Source organism: Cupressus sempervirens, chromosome 1, assembly GCF_028749045.1.
Source record: "Cupressus sempervirens isolate cs-2001-9-10 chromosome 1, ASM2874904v1, whole genome shotgun sequence".
Taxonomy (NCBI): domain Eukaryota; kingdom Viridiplantae; phylum Streptophyta; class Pinopsida; order Cupressales; family Cupressaceae; genus Cupressus; species Cupressus sempervirens.
The window spans coordinates 547,079,883-547,100,309 of NC_143118.1; the positions used below are offsets into that span (position 1 = coordinate 547,079,883).

The 20,427-nt window shown below is 37.7% G+C and overlaps 1 pseudogene across 1 annotated transcript; it reads right to left on the reverse strand.

Moving 5' to 3' along the window:
• Positions 1–16,963: 16,963 nt before the first annotated feature.
• Positions 16,964–19,963, reverse strand: LOC149578620 (pentatricopeptide repeat-containing protein At3g09650, chloroplastic pseudogene; annotated as a pseudogene). Its single transcript, XR_016364634.1, has one exon. The product of XR_016364634.1 is annotated as a pentatricopeptide repeat-containing protein At3g09650, chloroplastic pseudogene (transcript).
• Between the last annotated feature and the right edge of the window lie 464 nt (positions 19,964–20,427).

Here is a 20,427-nt window from a genome sequence, read left to right on the forward strand (position 1 = left end):
TGTAATGGTCTCCCAACAAGAACAAGTTTAGCACTTTATCTTAGTGCACTACAATGCAAGACTGATATCAAAGTGCCTGGAATACCTATAGAAAATGAATAAGCAAACAAAACCATTTTTTAGAGAGAGAAAAAATATACCAAATTCAAAAAAGGCTCAGAAAAGAGCTCATAATTTAACGTTGAAGCTTTATGAGTTCTAAAGATAGAAGTCGATCTCTAATAAAACCCACATTCCAAAAAACTAAGATGTCAAATTCACAAAATGAATAAATAAGCATGTAAACAATAAAAAATAATTAGAACCACAAAAATTCACCTAAGTAATCCTTCTGATAACTCAGATATATCTTGTCAAAAATGGGGATGTGAAGTGAAAAATTGATGACATGTGAATGAAGTCAATGGCAAGTTCACACGCCAAACAGACATTATTTGGCCAATGCATATCTAGGGGATGCATTAACTAAGCATGGTCAAGATTGGGGAGGCAAAGCTAATGGAACTGCCAACTCGACAAGTTGCACCTCAAGAATGTTGAATGTGAAATGTCAACCAAAAAAAGCATATACAAGGGAGGCACAATTGGGGGAGGTTTCTTCAAATAAAGTTACAATTGCAAATGATGCCTTTACAATCAGGTAATAATGGTATCACCAGGATTTCTCATAAACACGAAATATAGTGACCTGTCATAAACAATGGAGCTCTTATATCATGCTATGTTTTGTAGAAAAAAAGAGCAACCAAAGCCTAGTGTAAAGAATAGACACAATAAAACTTTGATAAACAATTTGAAGATCAAAAAAGCTAAATAGAGTGTTTCAGATTTTCTAGAAATATGAAACAGCATGCATGAGTTCATTGATTGATTATGGAAAAACACAAAACACGAGATCCATTAACTAAAAACCCACACTATCGTCATAACCATGGAAGAGAGAGAGTGAAAACATAAATGTGAGAGGGATGATATGGCAAATAAATATATCTAAAAAGAAGTGCAACTCCTTTATCCAAAATGGGAAAGAGAAACTCCAATGGATGCTAACAACCAACTCCATTGCCCACTCAAATAAATGAAGAAGTGAAGCCTAAGTGTAGGAAAAGTACAGAACACCTAAATGAAATGCAAAACAACTACACTAACAAAGAGCTGACAAGCTTGAGATTCATTACATCTCAAGATGGATTGTGTACAGATCCAGAGAAAATCTTCGCAATTGTTTAGTGACCAAAACCACAAAGCATAATAGAAGTTTGTAGTTTTCATGTATTGACAAGCTTTTAATGAAAGTTTGTTTGAAACTTGTATGATACTTGCACAATCTTGCATGCAAAATGTTCAATTTGACTATAGGCTGTTGTTGCCAAAATATTTTTAACACTTGAAAAAGGTAACTGAAAAGCCATTATTTATGTCCTAGGTTTTCCAAAAAAGAAATCCAATTTGATTACAATGTCAACAGAAAAGTAGTTGGTGCAATCATGAGTCAAAAAGGTGAACTAGACATATATTTCAGCATCTATGACCAAGAAATTGGAATGTCCCCTTTCTCAAATAGGACTTAGTACTAAATATTTAGAAAATTAAAATAATAAAATATAAATACAAGTTAGTCCAGTTTAATGAAAGATCAAGGGGCATGTAGTGAAGAGCTGTGACTCCCTCAACATAAGACATAGAAAGGAGAAGATTTCATTTGAAATGGGGCATGGATTGAAAGATGCCAATCAGGTTTTTGGGGAAATTGTTGTTGTTTAATATCAATTTCATTGACAATGAATGGAAGGTATAAAAAAATTGTTTTGGTGGTTTTTGACTGTTCTTGCATTTTTTTGTGTTTTGAACTTAGTTACCGATTCTCTGCTGAAATCGCCGGATGCTGGTTCTGATGCGTCCGGATGCTTGGGTGCGTTATGCTGCATGGATTCTCCCTGAAAGCACATCCTAGGACTGTGGGTTCTTGGTGGATGCACTGCAGCGCATCCAGCAAGAATCCACAGGTCCGGGATGTGCTTCCTAGGAGAATCCGGGAAGCATCCGGGCCCATCTAGAAAGCACCCGCAGCCAAGATGCATTTTAGACGTCAATTTTAGCATGTATTTAATTGATGATGTTAAGAATGTGGATTTTTTTGAAAATCCTTATGATTCTGAATGACTGAATTTGATTATGAATTTGAAGTTGAACTATCAATGGTGAAGCATCATGCTATGGAATAATTTATTTTTGTATATTTCTTGCATTTCTTTGCATACATAAATTTTAGTATATATATATATATATATATATATATGGATGCACCCAAAAGCATCCAAAATCACAAAAAAAAAAAATCCACGCATCTGCGCATCAGCACCCCGCACCCGCATCAGCATCAGAATCAGCATTCAGTAACTTAGATTTTGAATAACAATGCAGAATATAGAAACTTGCAAACTAAAATGCTGGCAAAATTTAGAACACTGAATACTGAAATTAAAACAATGCAGATAGGACTGATTTTTTATTAATTTTCTTCAACTAATTCACACAATAACTATTGTACCAGGAAACATGAATACGAATATGCTTGAGGCTGGCTAATTATGCTTCAGATTCTACTGCAATTTGATTCTTGAAACTACTGAGCAATTGAGGAATTAATTATCTGCCAAAGCAAACAATTCTCAATAATAACAACAGCTTGTGGGGACCGAATGGCTATTTGGAGGTGCTTTAATATTTGCCACCCCTATCCAAACACCTGATCTGCCAATTAAAACCAGTTCCACTCCTCTATGCAGCCCGATCTGCAACATTAATGCTGTCTCAGCTGGAAGATCAAAATGGGAGGTGAACCGGTAGCTGCAGATTGCAAAGATGATCTAAGACTATCCATTTAGCCACCAATTACTTGACACCAAACCTTCAGGATGATATGTGTTCAGACCAGACCTCTCAGGTGCCATTTTCTTGTCTCAACTCTCCAGATTTATATTTTCTAAACTTTGAATGATTGTTCTAATTGGTACTTGGCCAAGAGTGCAATGTTGCAGCAAATACCAACCGAACTGCATTTCCCCAAGATGAATCAATACCTGCTGGATGAGTAGGGGCTACATCCCACTCACTGGATCCAAGAATTATCAGTCTCAGACCTCTAATTGCTGCAAACACCGTCTGCAAGGCTCTGTATCTTCACCGTGATATAAAATTGAATTACTGATGTTCCCAAGATGGTGACCAAACAAGCTTTTATTTTTCTTCTCGAGGAGGTTTAATCACAATAGGGTTTTCCCTCCAACTCCAATCCAAATGAAATAATAATATTTAGGCTTCTTCAAAGATTTGATTCCATGGTCCATTAATTTAGCTCTTTTTTTCCAGTCAGAAGTTATAAGTCAAGCACATAGCAAAATGGGCCCATGGCCCTTATTATAAATAATCTACTTAAGTGGATATAACATTCACTTATAATAATTTATTTGAAGTCATTTAGGAAACATTTAATCATTTCCTTGTTTATTACTAAAAACTGATCCAAAGCTCCAATTGAGATGCCGTTCAAAATGATGAACTCTATTGTAATCGATGCCCTACTAGCTGACTGGCAGTTCCAAATTTTAGAACTACCATGAAAATGTCCAAAATCAATTCCTAGAGCCTGTGAAATACTTGTAAATCCCCTGATGAGTTCCCTAACCATCTCCTTGTTTTACGAGAACTTGATGATGGGCCAACCTCTATTGAGCACTCTAATAAGTGGACATGACAGTCCCCCCCCTCGAATTTGCTTGCTCACAAGCAACTATAATTTCTGTGCTGCAATATAATCTCACCTTCCCAAGTGGCATCCTCTAATGGTAAATCCCTCTAGTGGACCAAGTACTCCCTAATAACTCTACTCCTCAACCTCCTCTCCAATATCTCGGCAAGAACCAAAGCCAATCTACTCTCCTCATTCAATGGAGGTAGCTCAGGTGAGGCGTGACGTGCTGTCCCAAGGCCTTTTTAAAGGACAATGCATGAAAGACATTATGTATCTTGCTTCTAGAAGGTAGTTCAAGCCCGCAGGTGACCTCTCCAATTCTCTTTACTACTTTGTACGGCCCATAGAATCTCATCTTGAGTTTCTCTACCCCTGTCTTCTTAAGAGTACTCTATCTGTAGGGCTGAAGACACAAGAAAACCATGTCCCCCACTTCAAAAGACCTCTATATCCTGCGGCAATCAAGATACATCTTATGTTGATTCTATGTGTGTTGTATGTTGTCTTTAAGTCCCTTAAGGAAGTCCTAGCAATTTTGTAACATGTCATGTTCTCTCAGTGCTTTGTTGTCATCTAGTGCCTAATCCACGAAGGAAAGTGCATCATAGCCATATAATGCTCTAAAGGGAGTCATGTCGACGGACATATGGTATGTAGCATTATAACAATACTCTCCCAAATATAGCCAACACACCTATTCTCTCTACAGTCCCTAGACATAATTAAGCAGGTATCCCTCGAGCCACTTGTTTACTCCCTCGATTTGTCCATTTGTTTGTGAATGGTAACTAGTACAAGGTGTCAATTACATGCTAGCTAGCCGAAACAACTCCTGCCAAAATATACTCATGAATATGTTGTCTCACTCACTAACAATAGTTTTGGGGAGCCTATGTAGTTTGAACACCTCTCTAAAGAACAATTCAGCTACCTATGAAACTATGAAATCGGCTACCATTGGAAAGAAATGAGCATAGTTTGTCTATATATCAACAACCACACAAATACAATCTCTTCCTTAAATCCTCAGAAGCCCTGTAATAAAGTCCTTGGAAATGCCTTCCCTCTTTACTTAGGAATGGGCAATGGCTGCAAGAGACCAACTAGAAAGGTGTGCTCTAACTTTTTCAGCTTACAAGTCACACACTTGCACACATATCGCAAGACATCATCCTTTAGGCCCTTCCTCGAGAAGCTCTCTTTGATCTATCTTTAAGTCTTAAAGTACACTCAATGCCCTGAAATTGATGCATCATGAAAAGCTCATTGGCACTTGTTCCTCAAGCTTTGATCTAAAGACTTAGTAGATCCTGTTTTTATAATATATCACATCATTACTCATCATGTACATGTCATCCTCTATCAATTCATCCACGATCTCACATGAAAACTGATTTTTGGTGTACTCAACCAATAGGTGATATTTCCAATCTGCTAAAATCTCACTCGGGGAACATATGGCAGCAATTGTAGGTCTCCTTGATAATCCATCAACAACAATGTTTTTATTTCCCTTGACATACTCGATCTCAAAATCATAAGCTTGTATCCTACTAACCTTTTTTTGTTGACTTTCATCTACTTCTTTCTATTCCAGGAAGTATCTCAGGTTGTTGCAGTTTGTCCTCACTACAAACTTACCCCCCACCAAATACTATATAAATTACGCCAATGCATGCATGATGGCGAGCATCTCCTTATCATAGGTAAGGTCTCTCATTATCTCTCAACTTCCTACTCTCTAGGCTATATAGGATGGCGATTCTACATAAGAACTGCCCCAATACCCTCTTACGATGCATCATACTCCAATACAAAGGGCTGAGAGAAATCCAAAAGGGCTGAGAATGGGCAAATGCTCATGACCTGCTTAAGCTGCTCAAACACTACTTGTGCCTCCTTTGACCATCTGAATGCTCTCTTCCAAGTAAGATCTATTAGGGGAGTTGCCAACTCTGAATACTCCTTAACAAATCTCCTATAATATGTGCATAAACCAAGGAACTCCTGCAACTTGGAGATGTTCATGGGAGGTGGCTGGTCCCAAATCGCTTAAATCCTCTCCTCGTGCACCATAACTCCATCTTGTCCAATCAAAAGTTCTAAATACGATATCTCTATAAGTCCAAACTCACATCTAGACAATATGGCAAATAGAGAGTCTCCATAATACCAAGCACCTTATCCAAATGCATTAGGTGATACTCTTCATGTCCTTTTGTAAATCAAGACGACATCAAAAAACACTATTATATGTTTCCTCGGCTGCTTATTAGAGATGTGCTTCATGCATGACTGGAAAGTAGTGGTGAATTAGTGAGGCCAAAAGGCATCACTAGAAACTTGCAATGACCATAGTGACATTTGAAAGTTGTTTTATGTATATCCTCCTCCTAAACCCATATCTGATCATATTCTAAGCAAAGGTCAACCTTTGAAAAGAAGATTGCTCTGTGTAGCTAATCTATGCACAAACTAGGATACTTGCTTATAAATATTTTCTTGTTAAGTGCACTGTAGTAAATACACATGTGAATAGTGTCATTCTTCTTCACTGACACCATAGAAGAAGAAAAGGGGCTAGAACTAGGTCTAATGTGCCCCATATCCATAACTCCCATATGATCTTCTCTATCTCATCCTTAAATTTCTTAAGATGACAATAACTAATTACAGGCTAAGCGCCCTCCTTTAACTCAATCACATGCTCAAAAATGTTGTGCTTATCCAAAATCCTTTGAATATCCACATGAAAAAGTCGATCATCATCTAAGGCTGACTTGGATGAGATGAAGCATTATGTTTCCCAAGCCACATCATCATGTCTAAACAATGAGTGCATCCTACATGTTGAAACTACCATCAATCCCCCATCAGAGAGTGCCTTAAGCATAACTTTCCTACCATTTACCATGAGCTCAAGCAGCATCTTCCTCAGATACTGAACATATTAGCCTAGGAATTGTAACCATTGGATACCGAAGACCATGACAATCTCCCCAAGCCTAACAACATAAGAATCATTTGTCAGAGTCACCCATCTGAATACTCAATTGTAGAACTCTCCTAGTGCGTCGACGAGTGAATCCATCTTTCACTGTCACACTGAACCCAAGGAAATCATTTGCTTGTAACCTACGTTTGGCAACTAGACCCTCATCTATAGAGTTATGGGTGGCCCCACTTTCTACTACACATGTCGCACGATGTTCCTTGATCACTGCCTTAAGGTGGAAGGGATGGATCCCTATGTCATAATTGTTGTATCATTATCACAAGCCTCTACTCCTTGTGCCTCTTGCTCATCCTCTGCACTACTAGGCTTGGAAGTTGTACCTTGTACATGCTCATCCTCCACATCAAATATGACCTCAATAAGATTTGTCTTTCCTTTCCCAAGGCTCCATACAAGTAAAACACGATTTCATCCTCAACTCATTAAGAGACTCTAGATCCAATCTAGGAGGTGGAGGTGGTGCACCCTTGCACTAAGTAGAAGCCTTTTAAAGGATTGGAGCTCTTGAATGGCTTCTTCTCCTACTATTACGAAGATGGGGGTGGTGACGTATCAATTTTCAATCTAGTCTCAACAACCTCACTAAGATTCTAGGACCTAAATGCTTGAACCAAACCCCCAAGTCTCTCTTGCAATCCCTCTATGAAGAGCATCACAACACACTTCTAGGGCATCTTAAGTACCAGAACCGCTACACGTTGAAACTCATTAATATATGCCTCCACCTGACTAGTATGCTTTAGTAGTGAGAGATACCTATAGCAAAACTCCGCATCCTTCTTATTAAACCTAGCTATATGTCTCTCTATGAAATCCACATATGAGTGTATGAGGCCATGATTTTGAGTTATCAGGCCATGGTGCCACCAGTCATAAGCAACACCCTCTAAATGCAATATTGCATACTATATCGCCTCTCTCTCCAGCATAGGCTTAAGTGATAAATAAATACCCAACTTATGAACCCATGCCCATGCACTGATACTACCATTGCCATCAAAGGGGGCCAAAGTGAGCTTGCCAGTAGCTCATTTAAGGTCATTGTTCTCCTCCTGCCTAGGGACCCTATCTCCCTTGAACCTCTTACTATCTCTGGGTTGCACACAATATTGAGACAATGGGATTACCTCTCTAACCTCCAAGGAAAGAGCCCTCCACTCATCGGTGGCTGCTAATATGGCATTCTGAAATCCCACTGCCTCCAACGGGTCTACCTGTGCATGTTCCTCTCTAGGAGGGAAATGCAGCAGTAATGGTCTATCTATAGAGCAAGTGCATGTACATTCTCGTCTGCGGGAGCCTAATGTACTCCAATCCGATGATTGGGATCTACTACTCCTACAGCTACTAGAAACTGAAACTGACTTGCTCTACCATGCCTACCATGCATATTCCTATGCCTATGAACTCTAACTGACCTAGTGTATCTTGTATCCTGTCCAATGCCTGTGTTATCTGCGGTTGTGCATTAATTAGAGTCCTCATCAACTCACAGTTGGAATCCTCCTGTTGGGCCTATCTATAAGCATCATGAAGATCACCCATGTTTGTTGGTCCTCCTGTACCTAACTCTAGTTGTGTGTTCTCTCTTGTGACCGTAGTATCTCTATATTTCAGTTCTGCCCAGATGAATAGAAATGAATACCAATCCCTATAGGCTGGCATAACCTCTGCTTTGATACAACTGAAAGATGTCGACTGGATTTTTGGGGAAATTTCTGTTGTTTAATATTGATTTCTTTAACAAAAAATTCAAAGTATATTTTTTTTGGGTGGTTTTTGACTGTTTTTGCATTTTTTTTGTGCTTCAAAGAACAAAGCAGAATATAGGAACTTGCAAACTAAAATGCTGGCAAAATTCAGAATACTAAATATTGAAATTCAAACAATGCCAATAAGACTGATTTTCCATTAACTTTCTTCAACCGATTGACAAAATAACTATCATACCAGGAAACAGATATGCAATTATGCTGGAGGTTGGCTAATTGGCTTCAGACTCTACTGCAATTTGATTCTTGAATCTACCAGGCGATTGAGGGATTAATTATCTGCAGCAGCACACAATTTTAAATGATGAGAATTGTGGAGACCGGATGGCTAATTGGAGGTGCTTTTATGTTTGCCTCCCCTATCCAAACAGCCGATCTGCCAATTAGAACCATTTCTGCTCCTCTATTGCAGTCTGATTTGCAACACTAATGCCATCCCAGCTGAAAGACCAAATTGGGTGGTGAATGGGTAGCTGCAGATCGTAAAGATAATCTGAGACTATCCACTGCCCCTCCAATAACTTGATGCCAAACCTCCAAGATGATATGCGTTCAGACCAGACCTCTCAGTTGTCGTTCTTATCTCAATTCTCCAGATTTGCATTTTCTAAACTCTGAATGATTGTTCCAATCGCTACTTGGCCAAGAGTGCAATACCATAGAAAATAACAACAAAATTTCCTTCCCACAAGATGAATCAAATACCTGCTGGATGAGTAGGGGTACATCCCACTCACTGATTCCAAGAACTCATTCTCAGAGCTTTGGCTGCTGCAAACACCATCTGCAGGGCTATGTATCTTCACCATGATGAAAAATTGAAACCCCAATGCTCCCAAAATGGCAGCTAAACAAGCTTTTATTTTGCCTCTCAAGGAGGTTCGATCACAATGGGGTTTTCCCTCCAACTCCAATCCACATGAAATAATAATATGAAGCCTTCTTCAAAGTTTGATTCCATGGCCCATAAATTATTATTAATAATTTGGCTTTAATTTTATTTTTTTTCCAATCGCACAACTTACTAGTCATACACATAGGGAAATGAGCTCATGGCTCTTATTATAAATTATTTACTAAAGAGAATATAACATTCACTTACAATAATTTTTTTGAAGCCATCTAGGAAACATTTAATTATTTCCTTATTTAAACATTTAATTATTTCCTTATTTATTAATAAAAAATGATCCAATGGTCCAATTGAGATGTCGTTCAAAATGATGATCTCTACTGTTGTTATCCATGGCACATGCCCTTGGTGGCTGACTGGAAGTTCCTCCTAAATTTTAGAAACTCGCCCTAAATTTTAGGAACTGTCGTGAAAATGTCCAAAATTTATTAGGAATTGTCATGAAAACATCAAAATTCTATGAATCTCCTAGTGAGTTCCCTAACCATCCCATTGGCATAGGGGAACCTGGTGATAGGCCAACCTCCTTGATATCCACTGAGTAGTCTAATGTGGGGACATGACATGGATGGAGCAAGGAAGATTGGAAAATGAAATATGGGATATGGGATAATCAGGTTGGAATTGAAGAACTCAGAAATCAACCTGAATTAGGAATAAAGAGCAACGATTAAGATTACTTAAGAAGCAACTAAAAAGTGGAAGAGCACCACTGCTGGGAATATATATTAAGAAGTTGTAGAGTACATTTGAGAGGAGCAAAAGTTTATAGTAGACTTACATTTGCAGATCTGCAAACAACAAAAGGAGAAAAGAAGGGCGCATGGGATCTAAGGAAGGATATTAATGGAAGAAGATTAGAATGGGCAGAATTGATGAAAGGTTGCAACTCTTTCAAAGGGTGGTAATTAAGAAAGACTGCAACTCTTTCAAAGGACATAAATAATAAAGGGCTGTGACTCTTTCAAAAGATGGTGACTATGAAAGAGTGTGACCATTGCAAAGGGCACGTGTGGTGAAGTGGTGTGACTCTCCCTCTCATTGGAAGATATAAAAGCAAGATAAATTTATTTGAGGACAGACAAGGGAGGTGAAATTGGAGAGATTTATTATTCTCAAAAGCAAAAATAAAAAGTGGTGACTAAAATCTTATCAAAGGTGGTGATCCTTTCAACAAGAAACTATAAAGGAGAAGTCATTCCAAACATTAAAGGATCACCTATCAATCATCACTCATAAATCCATCATAAAAGATCTTTCATTCGCCCAGCAGTCACTAATCCCTCATGATACCAATCAATCAGCAAGATCAAGCAAAAAATCATCAAATCTAAATCAATCATCACTTCACTTTCGGATCAAGGAAGCAAATAATTCAGCAATCAAGCATCAATCTATTAAATCAAGTTTCAACAATCACCTAATCATCACTCACCAATAACTCAAATCATCTAATCAAAGGATTTAGTTCATTCAATCAATCAATCATCAAATTAGAATATGATATTACTAATAATCTCTCATATATCAATTGTCACGACCTAATGATCAAATTGTCTCATGCTAATTAGACTTCACAATTTCTGACATTATGAAGTATGCCTTCACATCCCCATCAATAACCTGAAACCATAATTGCAATCTCTATGATCTAAATCGGAGTTATCCGAAAATATTACTCATAACCTCTGGATGCTGATCAAAGTTCAGAAATGAAGGAAGCAAGGTTTTGGAGTTGATAGATATATATTATTGTTCAATTTTCTATAATCATGAGGTCCAATATTCTTAGACTCCACAATCATCAATCATTAATCCTTAACTTATTCTTAAGCACATTGCTAACAAAGAGTCGCATGATTAGAGAAGACAATGTTTAGTTGGGGAAGACACCTCTCTTGAGGTAAGGGTTGCAACTCATTGTCTTCCCTTGACATCTATATAAGGCATCAAACGGGAGAAGAGAATAAAGTTGTAAGAAAGACAATCATACTGGCAGCACAAACTATATATATTGTGGAGTTACAGTGATAATAACATATTGTGGAATGGGTTTCCATACATAATAGATGATTTTGTGTACATCTGCATACTTCTGATGTAATATGCAAACATTATTATCCGTCATAGTATCATAGATATATTACTGATTTCAGAATGTTTGAATATCGGAGACACATATGAAATGCTATACATGTTTATACTATCTGACTCTTGTAACCAGCCATGGTAGGGGAAACGAGGGATCACAAGCAGAGGAACGGTGAAGGGATCACCTTCTAAGCATGCCACTTCATGGTATATGACTGGGGAGTCCCATGGGGCCAAAGGGGGGCAAAGGGAACTGCCTTTGGGCTTAGGAAGTATGGACTTTCTAGGCACATTGTTGTGAATACTCCTCATGACCTCTATCATGGCAAATGGATGCATAAGCATTTTCAATCATTGGAAGTAAGGTAGAAGTGGCAAGATGGAGGAAATCAGTAATAGGACACCACACTAGGTATGTCACCTCATATTATGGCATGGGCCACATGAAGCAAAGGTGGATAGTATATCCACTCTATGGCTAGGGTAGAGGGTCCCTAGGGCACCTCACAAAGTCATCTTAACTTATGGCTTCTATGGTTATCTTAAAATTTAATCCTAGCAATCTATTCATTTGATCTACATCATCATATATGTTTATTACTAATTAAAGAAATCTAGCTATGAATTATGATCATAAATAATCCCTAACTGTGTTGCAGGGCCTCAATCAAAGTGAAAGGCATCTCTAAAACCTTTCCTTTTTTATTAAAAAATGAAATCTGCAGCGAAGTTGGATACTCACAATTTAGGGACATTACAAGTGGTATCAAAGCATGTTCTTGTCAACCTGAGGGACATTATGATGAATTCAATACTCCAAGAGATGGATCTAGACCTGGTTGGACGTTCCTTCTTCTTGTGGGATAAGTGTAGAATATTACCCCAATATATGAATATGGTCTTTAATTGGGTATTACTGCCCTTGAGGACCAAATGGACTATTTCAACACATATTCATGTGTATGCTGCTCTATGTCTGGATATATTCATAAGTCTACTTCGTGTATGCACTATGTTTGCATATATTCACATCTATGTTTCATGCTTTTATTCGTATATTCCATGTTTGGCTCATAACTAATGTGTTTTCCTAAGAAATCGTCCTAGTTTATGATTGTTTGAGGACAAGCAATCTTTGGTGGGGTGCATTGTAATGCCCGCTTTCTCAAATAGGATTAAAAAAAAATTATAATTAAAATAAGAATAATAATAATGATAAAATATAATTACAAATTAGTATAGTGTACTGAATGGTCAAAGGGCATGTAGTGAAGAGTTGTGACTCCCTCAACATAGCATATAAAAGGGGATGAAAAGAAGCATGAATGGAGCAAGGAAAATTGGAAAATGAAATATGGAATAATCAGGTTGGAATTGGAGAAGAATTCAGAAATAAACCAGAATCGGAAGTAAAGAGCAAAAACTAAGATTAGTTAAAAAACAATTAAAAAGTGGAAGAGACACCAGTCTTGGGAAGATATATTAAGAAGTTGTTTTGCACATTTGAGGGGAGCAAAAGTTTATCAAACTTACATTTGCAGATCTGCAAACAAGAAAAAGAAGAAAGGAGGGAGGATGGGAACTAAGTAAGGATCAATGGAATAAAATTGGAATACGGGTAATTGATTAAGGGTTGTGAAGGTTGTGACTCTTTCAAAGGACATGAATAATGAAGGGTTGTGACTCTTTCAAAAGTTGGCGACAGTGAAATAGTGCGATCATTGCAAAGGGCAAGTGTGGCGAAGTGGTATGATTCTCCCTCTTATTGGAAGATATAAAAGAGAGAAGGATTCATTTGATGACATCCAAGGGAGATGAAATTGGAGAATTGTTTATTATTCTCAAAAGCAACAATGAAAACTGGTGACTCAAATCTTGTCAAATGTGGTGATCCTTTCAACAAGAAAGTATACAGGGGAACTCATTCCAAGCATTAAGGGCCCGTTTGGTGAGCGGAATAGGAATACGTATTTTGGAATACGTATTCCAAAAATTTTGAATTCCTTGTTTGGATGCACCAAAACGGGATTGCAATACGAAGTAAAATAGGAATATGTATTCCAATTTTGGCCCAAAAATGGGGTTTTGCAATTCCACCCACATAGGTGTTATTGGAATACGTATTCCTATTCCATTTTTTTTAATTTTAGAAAACATAAATTTTCGGGTCCGCGAATTCCCATCAAATATTGGCTGAACCAAACGGAGAACAGGAATACGTATTCCTATTCTGCTCACCAAACGGGCCCTAAAGGATCACCTATCAATCATCACTCATAAATCCATCAAGAAAGATCGATCATTCACCCAGCAATCATTACTCCCTCATGATATCAATCAATCAGCAAGATCAAGAAAACAATCATCAAATCTACATCAATCATCACTTCACCTTGGTATCAAGGAAGCAAACAATTCAGTAATCAAGCATCAATCTAATAAATCAATGGTCACCTAATCATCACTCACCGACACTTCGAATCAAAGGAATTCATTCACTCAATTAATGGAATTCATTCACTCAATCAATCAATCATCAAATTGGAATATGATATTAATAATAATCTCTCGTATATAAAATGTCACAAACCAGACCAGATTTTGATTAGAAGTTGTCTGACTATAGTGAAACTTCACAACGACTGACATAATGATATATGCCTTCACATCCCCATCAACAATCTGAAACCATAATTGTGATTCCTTTGTTCTAAATCAGTGTTATCAGAAAATGAAGTCTACGTCATTGCTCACGACCTGTGGATGTTCATCAAACTTTATCAATGAAGGAAGCAAGGTTCTAAAGTTGATAGATATATATTACAATTTGATTTTCTAAGGTCATGAAGCCCAACATTCTTTCCTTTGCTGCAAACTAAGATTCTCCACAATCATCAATTCTTAATCCTTAACTAATCCTTAAGCATAATGCTAACAAAGAGTCACATAGAAGGTGACAGTTAGTTGGGGAAGACCCCTCTCTTGAAGTAAGGGTTGTGACAAATTATTTGTTAGCAAAAGGCATGAAATGGGAGAAGAGAATAAAGTCATAAGAAAGGAAGTCATACTTACACCACTAACTATATATATGTTGTGGACTAACAGTGTTAATTACATATGTGGTATGGGTTTCCATACATAATGAATGATTTGTGTACATCTGCATGCCTCTGATATAATATGCATTTCCTAATTATCTGTCAAAGTATCATAGATATATTGCTGATTCAGGAATGCTTTAATATGGGAGGTATGTACGAAATGCTATGTATGTTTATTCTCTGACTGCTGTAACCAGCTATGGTAGGGGAAATGAGGGATCACAAGCAAGGGAGAGGTAATGGGGTCACCTTGTAAGCATGCCACCTCAAAGTATATGATCGGGGAGTCCCATGGGGCCAGAGGGGGACAAAGGCGGCTGTCTTTGGGCTTAAGAAGGATAGACTTTCTAGGCACCATATTGTGTATACTTCTCATGACCTCTCTAATGGAAAACAAATGCATAAGGATGTTCAATCATTGGAAGTAAGATAGAAGTGGCAAGATGAAGAAAACAGTTGTAGGGCATTATTGACGTGATTTTTGTGACCACTCCAACTTGCAGAATAAAATATCAAGTATTCTATCCTCTCTTGAACAAGGAAACTTAAAATGCTAAACAATTTGACAAATGTATGACCAAATTAAGTAATCCAAGGTTGACGATACAAGCATGCCATTTTATGTTGGATACAACTTAGTTGAATGATGTGATATGCTGGTAATCAGAGGGGGGCTTATGCTATTCTTGAACTTTATCAATTCTTTTCCCTCAAAATGACTAGAACTCAAACATCAAAATGACTGGCTTTAACTTCAAATAAAGATAAAAAGGATGAAGTGTTAGGAAAATTAACCTTTTCCTAAGGATGATGATATCAATGGATGATGCTTTAATGAGTGAATTCATATGACCAAACTTTGCTTCAACAAATGAAACTACACATAGATGATGCAAACTCCAAAAGTAACAAAGGATTTTCAAATTGCCTACATTCATCCAAATATTTAATATTAACGCAATCCGAATGAACGTTCACAATCGAACTTACTACTTAATTAAGTTTGGACTAATCTTACACTATGACTTGCAATCAACAAGTAACAAACGGAATGAACCTGGAAATCATCATAAATTGTCACATTTCTCCATTGCAGTCAACAAGTAACAAACGGAATGAACCTGGAAATCATCATAAATTGTCACATTTCTCCATTGCAATCAACAATCTTTAACTAAGCTTGGAGACATAGAAACCGTTCAAAATATTGAAACAACACAAAAAGATCCACCATGTCTTCAAAAAAGTTGTATATTAGCTTCAACATAGTTTTGGCAACAATGTATTGTCTCCTCCAAGTACTCTATTCTACCATCTAATGACTACTCTCTCTAATCTCTTACAAATGGGAAGGCCAAGCCTTATAGACCCCTTAGCTACAATGAAGGCCCAAATTGATTTGAATCAATGGCTGAGATAATTCTATGAAAACCCTAATTAAGGTTGTTAGAACAAACGTTGTCGTCTAATAGGAAGGAAACTTACATGGTTACCCCACCCATTGGAAACAACATGAGGAGGGGATGTCGGGAGGGATTTCTGGGATAGGGGGACAAAGGGCCACAATGTGGGGAAGCTAGGGGACGGCGGTTGGAGGGTTGTAGGGGACGGTGCTATATATACTATATACTATACATATAGTTCTTAAAAAGATACTTACGAAAAAGATAAATAAGACTATTAAGAAGTAAAATAGCAAAATTGCAAATTCCAAATACTAAATTATTGAACATTGAATATCAAATTTCTAATTAGAAATTTGAATACTAAACAAAATTTCAATTTGGCAAATGAAATTGTCGAATTGGCAAATGGAACTCTTTTATTATATCAAAAATGTCATAAAGATGATTAGAATGAGTAGCATTATATAAAAAAAAGTACAAAAAGTCCTTAAATCAGCTTGTCGTTTAAATGTTGTAGGTTTGCAAATGACCTTCAATCAGCCAAAATTATATGTACAAAACTGATTTCCTTGCACATATATATATATATATATATATATATATATATATATATATATATATATATATATATATATATATCATACTTTTTAAATGTCTAGAGCCAGGAAACTTCCAAAAATCCCCGAGATGCTTAGAGGACTCCTAGGCATGCCCACATTCCAGTAGCGACTGAGTGGTAATGGGGAGATGGGGTGAACGGGATCCCCCCATCCCAAGGACATTCACGTCCCAAGAACATGGTGATCCAAGGGCAGGGACGCCAAATAGGAAAATTTTATAAAACAATAAGAAAACCAAAACAGGACCTTTGGGAACACTGTAAATGCTCTCATCTCTATAAATGATCCCATGAGGAAATATGGTTATGTTAACCATTCATTGCCTGGCATAAGCACAGATAATTGGATATCATAATTTCATTACAAAAGAAATTAATGTTGGTTTCACCGGATATACTATGATCTGTTTCCCAGTGGTATTACATCCATTACCTAGCTAGGAAAAGATCTTTCCATTTGGATTAGTGATAAATTATTAAATAACCTGCATTAGAACAATCTGCTAATTTTTTTTGGCCTTTTAGACTTTGAACTAGATATTGACCGATTATCTATTCCCAACTGCAGAAGAAATCATGGCTTGCTCTCTCTCAAATCTACAATTCGATTAAAGATTGAATCACAGATTGCTTAGCTCCTCTTCAAATCTATAATACATAGCTCGAACCAGAACATGGCCATGGACACTAAGGTGAACTGTTTCTGTTCCATGAACCAAATTCTGTGAAGAAATGAATGTCGAACCTAAGAACTCTTCCTTTTGGAGAGTGGGTGTTCCATAACAAAATATTCAAGGCATTTAAGTTGGATTGGGTCCCTTCTTAGATGAAGGCAAAGCATATCTTTCATCACCACTGGATGACAGGTACCATGGGAAATCATTAAAACTTAGTACCAGATGCCATGAGGAGTGAAAACTGATGAAGAGATTATGCGGGGAATACCCCTGCATATCAGAAAATACAAATATCCAACTTCTCGACTTGTGATTTCTACAAAATCCAGATGCAGAGTGATTTAGAGATTTAAATAGAATAAAGTTCTTCTTTTGTTTTTCTTCCTCTTCTCTATATTACATGTATTGTTGGATGAGCAATTAAAGCAACTGTTCTGATTAAATATCAAACTCAAGCTGTGCAAATCAGCTTGTATGATAGTCATTTCGAAGGCCGGCCCAAAATTTAAAAGCTTCTGCAGCTTGTCTTTTTGCAGCCCGCCGTTCTTGTCGAGCCCTAGATGCATGCTTACTAGTGTAAATGGTAGCATGGAGCTCCATAAACAAGCATTTATATTTTCTTTTACTAACTGGAATTTTCAGCTCTTCCATGTAAGCCAAAATTTCCAAAGCTCTCTTAAAAAATGCTGCTCTTACACAAATTTCTACAAGTGTGTCAAGTACACCCAAGTCAGGCACAAATGATTCTATTCCTCCTCCAACACATTTTTCTCTCGTCCTCTCCTTAATTTCTGGCCAGAGGACTAATGCCTCGGTAGGTTTCTGAGCTCTGACAAACCCATTGACAAGACTTCCATATGTAGCCACAGTTGGATGAAATCCCTTCTCTTTCATTTGTCGGAAAACTGTCTTGGCATGTTCCATCATCCCCGCCTTACAATAACTTTCTATCAACATATTCCAAGCAACGATGTCTATTTTGATTTTCAGGTCCTTCTGCATTTCCTCAAATATTTTCGCTGCAATCACCGGCTGTCCATTCATTCCAAACGCCTTCATCAATGTAGTATAAGTAATTCTTGAAGGGTCAATCCCAGCGTTCCTCATTTCATCAAAACAAGCAAGAGCGGCCATATTGTCATTGACGCAAATGAACCCATTTATCAGTGTATTGTAAGACACAACATCAGGAACAATCCCTGCCTCTTTTATGTCCTGCATTAAAACTTTTGCCTTGTGCAGTTCCTGTAACCTGCAATAGCCATTCAACAGGCTATTATAAGTAATAACATTGGCAGGCATTTTGTTCATAGCCATTTCTCGAAGTACTGCATGGGCTTCATCCATTGAACCCATCTTGACAAGAGCAGAAATCGCAGTTGTGTAAGTAACTTCATTAGGGTGGCTGTTGGGATCATCCTCATCCTGCATTGCCCTTAGCATCTTTATAACATCCCTCGATCTCCCATTGTGAAGATAACCCTTCATGAGTATAGTGTATATCCGATGATTAGGTTTGCAACTTCTGCGCAGTAAGAGATTTTTCTGTAATGTAGCCTCATTGATTTGCCTCAAAATACTACATATGTCTCTCTTATCCTCTCTCATAGCCTGAACTAGCAATTCAGCCCTTCCCAAATCTCCAAACCCCACATATGCTGCCACGAGAGAACAGAATGTAGAAATGCACGGCTCTATATTCTCTCCCAACATTTTCTCCACAACACCCACCATAAGATCCTCTCTCCTCACTCTGGCGTAGAGCTTAATCATGATGTTGTAAGTAAGAACATCAGGCCTCACCCCGAAAAGACCCATTTCCTTTATCAAATCCTCTGCTCTGGCCATGTTGCCATTCGCTGCACAAATATTGAGAACAGCATTAAAAGCCCCTGTATCCGGCTTCATTTGGTTTTTTTTCTTCGCTTCTTTCACTCTGTGACACATATCATGAAACAGTTGAAATGCAAGGTAGGAATGTTGTGAGGACTTGCCCAAATGGGTTACGACTGCACTCCACACCTTGACATGAGGAGAAAAACCCATCTCCAGCATTAACCGAATAATGCTCTCCCCATAGCGAGGTGAACCGGATTTAGCGGCAGCAATGGCTAAGTGCCCTAAAGAATTGCTGTCCAAGAGTTCTAATTTGCCCTCGTTTTGAATCTTCTGAATGATAGCCCGTGCACGCGAAACGCTAGAGGGTGTTGCTTCACGGGATAATTGATCAAGCAGGAGCTTAACAGACGTCGAATTCCGCGTGCTATAGCCATAATTATTTCCGTGAGTCAAGGACGAAGATGGAAACTGTGTTGGAGAGAAGCCAAGGCTCGAAGATTTGACTGAATAAGCCCTCGTATCCAAAACCAGAAAGCTGGGAATGGGTTGTGGGAGAGAATAATTGAACAAAGAGATTCTGTCACGCAATGAAAAACAAACAATATGACTACAATGCATCGTACCTGAACTCAAGATATTGTATAATTGCATCCACGAGCGCCCTTCCACGATTTCATTCCATCATGCGATTCTGTCGATATAATGTTGTAAATATTGTCTGCAGCTCGTTGAATTCTCATTCGTATCTAAATCAATGCTTTAAAAAAAAAGTTTGTAGGAAGTTTCACAATGTATATGTGGAACAATAATATGGGTAGAATAACATTCTATTATAATAAAGAATTTAGTTCAATTGGGGAACTTGCGGAAAAGTGTACCTTGGGATTGCTATTAAAAGAAAGGTAAGGTTATTAGTGGCACGATTTAAGACGGGATCTCATCACCACAGGTGCAAGATGGGAAGATAGAAGAGACCCAAAGAGACTTGGGAGCAAAGAATTTGCATATTTTGTAGGTCTGGAGCGGTTGAAACGGAATGGTATTTTCTTTCAGAATGCGCGGCATACGACATCATCTGATCTCTTTATGGTGTCATCTTGAGGGTGGACAACATGCATAGTTTATTTGAAGGGGATAAGATAAAGTAGATTGTTGATTTTTTGGTTAAGATACATACCAAAAGATTAGAAATGGAAAGGAATTCAGAAATTATCTAGTGTGGTTGATCTTCGGTCCCTT